The following is an 8,052-nucleotide window of genomic DNA, read 5'->3' as shown; positions in this document are numbered from 1 at the left end:
AAAATGCCCAAGAAAAAGCTTTTCAACAAATCCAAAATCGTCTTGATTACATGTGTTTTTCATAAAGAAAAATCGATTTGCATTTACTAGTTACGTGGAAACACCAAAAATCAGGCAAACCAACATCATTTACCTTAATTAAATTCCAAAATTCTTCTACGGCCTGTTTTAAATTGAACCAATACATGCAGTGCTACAAAATTCAGGGCTGAGTATCTGCAGCATAATTGATTCCTAGCGTTTATGGCTCACGGCGACTCTGAACCCGTCAACTGTCAAACCACTTCTTCATGTATCGTATCACATAAATGTTTGTAAAACGTATTAAGTTGCGTTAAAAATAATATATTAGACTGTCAAAAAAGTCCTGCGGTATTTTTTTTGAATTTTCATTTGTTCATAAAATTAGTTACAATCATCTGTTTTAAGTCAAATATGCGCCGTTTTGTTCGATGACGTGTTCCCAACGAGATGCCAACTTCATAATACCCCTGTTATAGAAGCTAGCTTCCTTATTGGCAAAAAACTCGGATAGCCAATTTTCATAGGCCTCTTTTGTGGCTAACTTCTGACTACCTAGCTCGTTCGCCATGGACAAAAACAGGTGGTAGTCACTTGGTGCAAGGTCCGGACTATACGGCGAATGCAAAAGAACCTCTCATCCGAGCTCCCGGAGCTTCTGGCGCGTCACCAAAGAAGTGTGTGGCCTGGCGTTGTCCTGATGGAAGACAATGCGGCCTCTGTTTATCAAAGAAGGCCTCTTCTTCATGAGTGCAACCTTCAAGCGGTCCAGTTGTTGACAGTACAGGTCCGAATTGAGCGTTTGGCCATAGGGAAGCAGCACATAATAGATTATTCCTTGACAATCCCACCAAACACACAGCAGAACCTTCCTGGCCGTTAATGAGGGCTTGGCCACCGTCTGAGCCGCTTCAGCGGGCTTCGACCACGACCGTTTGCGCTTCACGTTGTCGTAAGTGACCCACTTCTCATCGCCAGTCACCATCCGCTTCAGAAACGGGTCGATTTTGTTGCGATTCAGCAGCGATTCACATGCGTCGATACGGTCAAAGATGTTTTTTTGCGTCAACGTGTGTGGCACCCATACATCGAGCTTCTTTGTGAATCCAAGCTTCTTCAAATTGTTAATAACGGTTTGATGACTTATCCCCAGCTCTTGGCCGATGCTACGGCTGCTACTATGCCGGCCTTTCTCGGCTAATTCAGCGATTTTGTCGCAATTTTCGACGACAGGCCTTCCGGAGCGTGGCGCATCTTCGACGACCTCTACACCAGAACGAAAACGTTGAAACCATCGTTGTGCGGTGGAAATGGAAACAGTATCGGGTCCATAAACTGCACAAATTTTATTGGCAGCTTGAGATGCATTTTTGCCTTTGTCATAGTAGTACTGTAAAATATGTCGGATTTTCTCTTTATTTTGCTCCATATTTGCGACACTATAACTCACGAACGACTTAAACAAACAAAACACTGTCAAGGACTATATTATAGCGCGCAAAAATACCTTTCCAACAAGCTATAGTATGACTCGATACGATGAATACAACTAGAACTACGCGCTTACAACGACACCTCGCGGAAATACCGCAGGACTTTTTTGACAGCCTAATATTTTTGGTAGGATTTTTGAACAGTTCTACCATCGCAACAGCTTTGATTCAATTTGTTTGAGAACTCTTCCATCTCCAACAACATGTGAATTGTATGAATATTCCGCCACCGTACAATATACCAGGTCATTAGATTATTATAATTGCGGTCAATGTGCATAAGTTATGACATAAAAATATGAATACAATAACATTGTATATAATTTGAAAAAGAGTTATTTTCTGAAGCGATGCGGGCTCTCCCAAACAGCAGCAATAGATTACTGTGTATTTGAAATAGATATGTATCCTGGCGGCTATTCATCCTAACATGTGATTGCCTCACTTTCATTGACACTTTTTGAAACATTCAAAACAGAAATCCTGAAGTTTCCCATATTCTAATCTATTGTAGCGTTGATAAGCGGAGTAATTGCTCTATTCAAAGCGAATTGATCGTCAAATACAACTTCCCCAACGGGAAAACGGGGGCACATTTCAACCTGCCAGCAGAGCGCACGATTGGCTAATGCAGCGTAATGACGGCGCGAGCATTAATGGAATTACCCGAAACTAGTTCATTCATAAATCACCTGCTGTCTGTCAGGTTGAGTGCAGTATCTAATAGGCCTCTTGGCCTGTACGTCTGCCGATCCGCAGGTCTTTCGCTTCCCACTTTTCTCATTACCCAGCATAATATGTTTCTCCACGTTTCCTCGCACCAGTCAGTCATGCCAGATGTATGCTCCAAGAGAAAGAGAGAAAGAGGCGATCGCCCCTCGGAAGTGGAGCAATGCAATAAGCTGCTTTCTTCAAAAGCGTACACATGCGGAGTCTGAAGACTTGATGAAATTGAATGAATCGATGAAATTAGAGCTTAAAGTTCGATAGAAGTTGACAAAATGTTTTCTACAAGTGGAATACATTTATGGATCTTCCTAAAACTACACCAGTGTTTTGAAAGACAATAATCAAGACAAACGTTCAAACTTTTCATATACCAAGCCCTTACTTTTTATCCCACATGAGACGAACCAGCCCGATGGCTGAAAGTCTCAAAAATAAAGAGTAAAAAAAAATTATCCCATACTCTGTATACCAGCGAAAACTTTTTACTGTCAAGAATATAAACCGAAGTGGCAGAAAAAAGATCCCGGCAACGGAAGCGATGCTCGCTGATTTCCACATTCAAAGCTCTCATTGTCACCACGGAAAAAAGGTGCAGTTTATCAACCGGCCTTAGGTCCGTCACATCGCGATGGGTTCCTCATAAAACTTCTTAGAGATTTTTCCCCATCTCGTGCGTCAGCTTGCTTTTTTGTCTCCTTTGCTTAACCCGGGGCCCACTTAACGAAAGGGTTCCTCATATCTCATATAAGTAGTAAGAAACATAAAAATGTAATTAAAATTTTTCACTGGTTAAGTGACCCACAGCACACCGGTTCTGCTGCCAGACCGTTTGATGATGATGATGATGATAGCTGGTCGTCGGTGCGTGCCCAGAGGCCACGCGGTCGGCCGACGATAGCATGTGTACACCAATCTTGTCCCAAATTCTCGGGACAAATGTGTCCGAAACGAAGAAAGAACTAAAACAACGACAACAATGCCAACGGGGGGAGAGCGAATAAACGATAATCTCGACACGCACTTGGCGCTGCGAAAAAAAAACTACGCCGGGATTGAATAAGGTCGATCACTCATCCATTTTTATTACAACTTGGAGAAAGATTGGTTGACTGATGAATTATTAAAATTTAATTTGCTGACGTTCGCGAGCGATGCGTTTCCCATGCTAAAAACTAAACTTTCTCAGCCTTTAAAACATTTCCCAAACAGTCCGGAATTTCGTCGACTGTTTCAATCTATATATAACAATAATACAGTTATTCATGATGGAATCTCATTAGTGCGAGCAAAACTGGGTCTCGATTGAACATTCGATTGAACTGCTTATTAGAGTGAATGTTAGTAGTTCACTCTAAAGAGATCTGTATACAATTCATAAAGAATAGCAAACTTATCAATTTGTTGGGATAAAGCAAGTCCTTCCTTTTAATTTTTATTTTTGATGGCCCTACGACCTGATTTTAAGTTACCAAGGTAACATTTTAAACTTTTTCGTTTGAATATCATATCGCACCAATTTTGGAAATCTTCAGTGATTTACTGACATACTATAAGGGCGTAAATTTCGATATTTGTATAGAGTTGAAAATGTTATTGTATTTTTTATTTCAATGGAATGACGGGACCGACACTTTGGAGGAAGTTCATATTCCAAGCGTCAGCGGCCTATAACTGTTTAATACGAAGCCTTTTCAATCGAACGTAGTATCTCTTGCTTCTATAAACAAATACAGTTAGTGTTAGGATAAGCAAACAATTTTTTGGTTTCCTCCGAAAAAAGACCTGATGTAACACTAGAGCAATAAATTATTGTGAGTTTCACATGAAATCCAATAACAAATTCCCACTTATTAAAATAAGTGTACGGCAATGAACGACGAAGAAGTGGGAGGTGATCCACGAGTCATCGTTTAAAATGAAAAATATATAACATAAAACAAATTTGTGTTTGTGTTGCTGTTTGAAGGTTCAGGAGTTCATTCGAAGAGCTTCCTGTATATAAAAACAATATATTTCAGGTAGAACTGCGTCTTTCATGATGGGTTCCAAAACAGAGAACACGTCACGTTTTTATGAAACAGGTCTAAAGTTAATAACTATTAGTGCTGCGAACGAATTTTGAAAATTTGCATACCAATCGAATAGGAAATTCTACAATATTCGTTTGATTCATTACAATTTCCTAGTCCATAAATGTTACTACGAGGAACAATTTTTATATACCACTGTGAATCAAACGCGCCTAAAGTGGTCGCTGGAAATGTAAATGCAATGAACAGACACAGCAACAAATGAACGAATACTGCGGAGAGAGGAATTATCGCAAATTATGTTTCGCCTGTTTATAACTTATTGACACGGGTCAGATTATGAAAGCAGAGCTAACCTAAACTCCATCCTCTGTCATCCAACGCGAATTATGACATTTCCGTCTTTTGACCATCTTCGTCGCTATCTTTTTCGCACCCACGAAGAATGTAGATTAAAAGACATCAATAAATCAGTGCACGGCGCCTAATTTTATCTTTGGTTTAACGGTTTCGTGTGGTTTGTTTCAGGTCCCATTCGTTAACATTCAATTAGGAACATGTTGCAATTGCAATGAATGGGAGTGGAAACAAAACATGCAAAACTATCAAACTGACGTCTCCGTGAAATAGTCTATGCAGTGATCTTTGTATAAGAATTCTGGAATAATTTTTGATTAGGTCCCAGAATATTATACCTACACTGAAATGAGCACATTCAATACTTCTCAAGCATTACTTTGGTTTCAAATTATAAAATTTTGGTATGAAAAACTATTTCTCTCCATATTTTTGGCCTTTTTTTCGGCATTTTACTTCTTATATCGGGTCTGTCCAAACCAAATTTGGTATCAAGATCAAATTGAGGTGTCCTTAAGTATTTCCTCCTGCTCGAGAAAATATTTTTGAAATATTCGCATACAAAATATTTGCATAAATTTGCATGCGAACTATCTGTCAAATGGGAGAGTTTAGATCCGCGGTACTCAACCTTTTTTTCATAGGGGCCACAAACACGTGTTAGTCATGGTGCCGCGGACCGCAAAGACAAAAAAGATTTAAGCCACGACCGCACAGCTAACATAGAACTACGAAGCATCAACATGTACTGTTGTTTGCTCGCTGTCTAGAGCACTGAAAATTGAATAATGAGCTTGTTGAATATCTAAGTAGTTTTTCAGTATCTCCTAGCAAATTACATCTCCAACGCAGAAAGAAACATCTCAGCAGAAGCAGAATGGTAACAGAAAATCGGAACCGAACCATATATGTAGTAGCTGCGGAGGTGAAAAAAAAAACACCGAAAAACACAACTCTCAACCAGAGCTGCGATTTGTCGTGAGAATCAAGTGATGGTACTCACACAAAGATAATCAACGAATTTTGTACTACGATTATCTTCTGTGACCATCCCAAAGCCAGTCCAATAGTGTGAGAAGAGTATTATCACAACACTAACACATGGTGAGCTTCTACTTGACAGCAGAAATCTGTGCTCCTTGGTGAGTGTCCTGTTGCTGAAATGTCAGAATAGTGCGACACTCAAAAGTCTAGCTGATGGTTTGGTGTTTGGCGATATTCACAACATTCGCCTCTTTGTGTTCGTTCTTCACGACCAGGGATGCCAGATGTAAATATACAGTTTCATTTTAATTACAATTTGAAGAATTTTGTATTTTCAGACATGTATTTTCTTTTCATCTTTTCAGATGGCCTTAACGTCTTTAGTGGCACTTCGCCAACTCTACGTAGTATTACACATGTCATTCGTATTAGTACTTAGTACTTATTTTGAAACCCGTCCCGAAACCCGACTTCGATTTTTTTACTAAATTTGTTTCTCATCATTGCAAGGATGCTAAATTTGTAAACATGTTCGTAATTGATTCAACACAATCCTGTCTATCCTGTTGCAGACTTATATTTTCAGTTGCAGACTGCAGGGATATGGTATTTCTCCTCTTCATGACTTGATTCCCTGCGCTAACAACCCCTTTTTTCATACATTACTTTGCTATTCTCGCAGTTACAAAAATATCTGCCATTTATACACATCAACGTTTCAGATTTTTGACGAAATCTGAAACGTCGATGTGTATAAATGGCATCTCTGGAGGTGCTCTTTATTCTAACAAAGGCCAACACGAAAACAAAAAGTCACCAAGGATTTTTGTATACATAATACATCAAAAAATTTTGTGTACAATGGCTCTCTGGGTTGACCGCTACCGACCGCACCAGCTGTCCAAACTGGACTACCACAAAACGCAAGTTACGCATCTGATTAATATTTGCTACCAGGGAGACTTTCCGCATGTTCTACGGTCCTTCCAGGCCAGTAAGAAAACTCGCATCATGTGTCTGCTGCGGAAACTTTACCAACCGGGCGCGGAACGGCTGCGCAATGAGATAATGAACTTCACAACGGAAGATGGAAATCAGGACCATCAGCAGTAATTACCACATGGAGTTGAATTCATCGGTTGTCGGGATATATAACAGGGTGGTCGTGTCGGATTTGATCAAGTAAATTGATCCCAGTGAATATGAGACTCGTCTTGTCCGAGGTGGATTAGTTGACCAAAGATACTCAGGATGCGCTGAGAAGAACCATTGAAAAGTATTTGTCTACGTGCAGATTGATTTTGTGCGCCAATTTCACTCCACGGGTTATTCCCGCGGTTAGGAGTCGTTGCTTGGGAATAAGAGTGCCGGCTCTATCTTAGGAGGATATTCTTAAAATTTTAAATGTAAGATTGTCATTTGTTCGTTTCTTGAATGTAACAACACTATTTGCATTTCAACACATTCCTTCGGAGCTAGCGAAAAGAATTATGCTATCCTCATGCTGGAAGCTTGCAAGGTACAACACTAACCGTTCACGGTCAACTAAGAGGTGCCGGGAATCGACTGGCCAATATTCCATCGAGAAACCGTCAATCAGATTTCCCTCGAACAAAGTCCACAGAAGCTGGAAATGGTGAGGGAACAGCTATACCAGCTGCTATCACAAGGCGTTTTATCGAATTTTAAAATCTGTGAATTGGTACCGAATCTGATTAAAAATTGCGATATGAGTCTGAAGACGCAAACGATGAATTTTTCCGGGCATTATGAACACCGGATGCAGCAAGGAAGCAAACATATATTCCATCTGGAAGTGTTCTTGGCGCAGTTTGTGGCACTGTATAAGAAGTTTCTCAATAAAGCCTCAATGGAAGTGGATGATTTTTGAGCGATTCTTTGAGATCGCAATTTTCTGAAAAAATAAAATTTTTGTGTTCATCTCACGTTTATTAACTAAACTTCAGTAGTTTGGTAATTATTTTCTCTAAATAAAAAAAACACGCCTTGTCGGGTTTCAATCGGATCGTTTTCATGGTTCGCAAATAATTATGAAATGGTAAATTTATCAATATACTCAAATACCATTTCATTCAAAAACCATTATGCTGCACCATGTTTATTTTAAAATTATATTTAATGTAACTTTTAAAATTCTGACACCATAATATTTTTTATTATAAATGTCTGTTCATTTTGACTACAAGAAATAAATATTCGCTCGGTTAATCGAATTCTGAAAGACAATTGTTCGAATGAATTAAATATTGGCCCCACGATTAATCGATAATCGAATAAACGAAAAATTTAGACATCTCTAACAACAACAACAACTTCTACTTCAACAAACTAATTTAAACAACCGTCGCGATTGTCAAAAATGATTGGAACTGTCTGATCACTCACATTTCTACTACAATCATACGCACAACCACCAT

General features: G+C 39.3%; 1 pseudogene; it reads left to right on the top strand.

The window, feature by feature from the left end:
* The first annotated feature begins 6,475 nt into the window (after positions 1–6,475).
* LOC129775705 (replication factor C subunit 3-like) lies at positions 6,476–7,505 on the top strand (annotated as a pseudogene).
* Positions 7,506–8,052: the final 547 nt, after the last annotated feature.

This window comes from Toxorhynchites rutilus, chromosome 3 (genome assembly GCF_029784135.1).
Source record: "Toxorhynchites rutilus septentrionalis strain SRP chromosome 3, ASM2978413v1, whole genome shotgun sequence".
Classification (NCBI taxonomy): Eukaryota; Metazoa; Arthropoda; class Insecta; order Diptera; family Culicidae; genus Toxorhynchites; species Toxorhynchites rutilus.
This window is presented reverse-complemented; position numbering and strand designations above follow the sequence as displayed.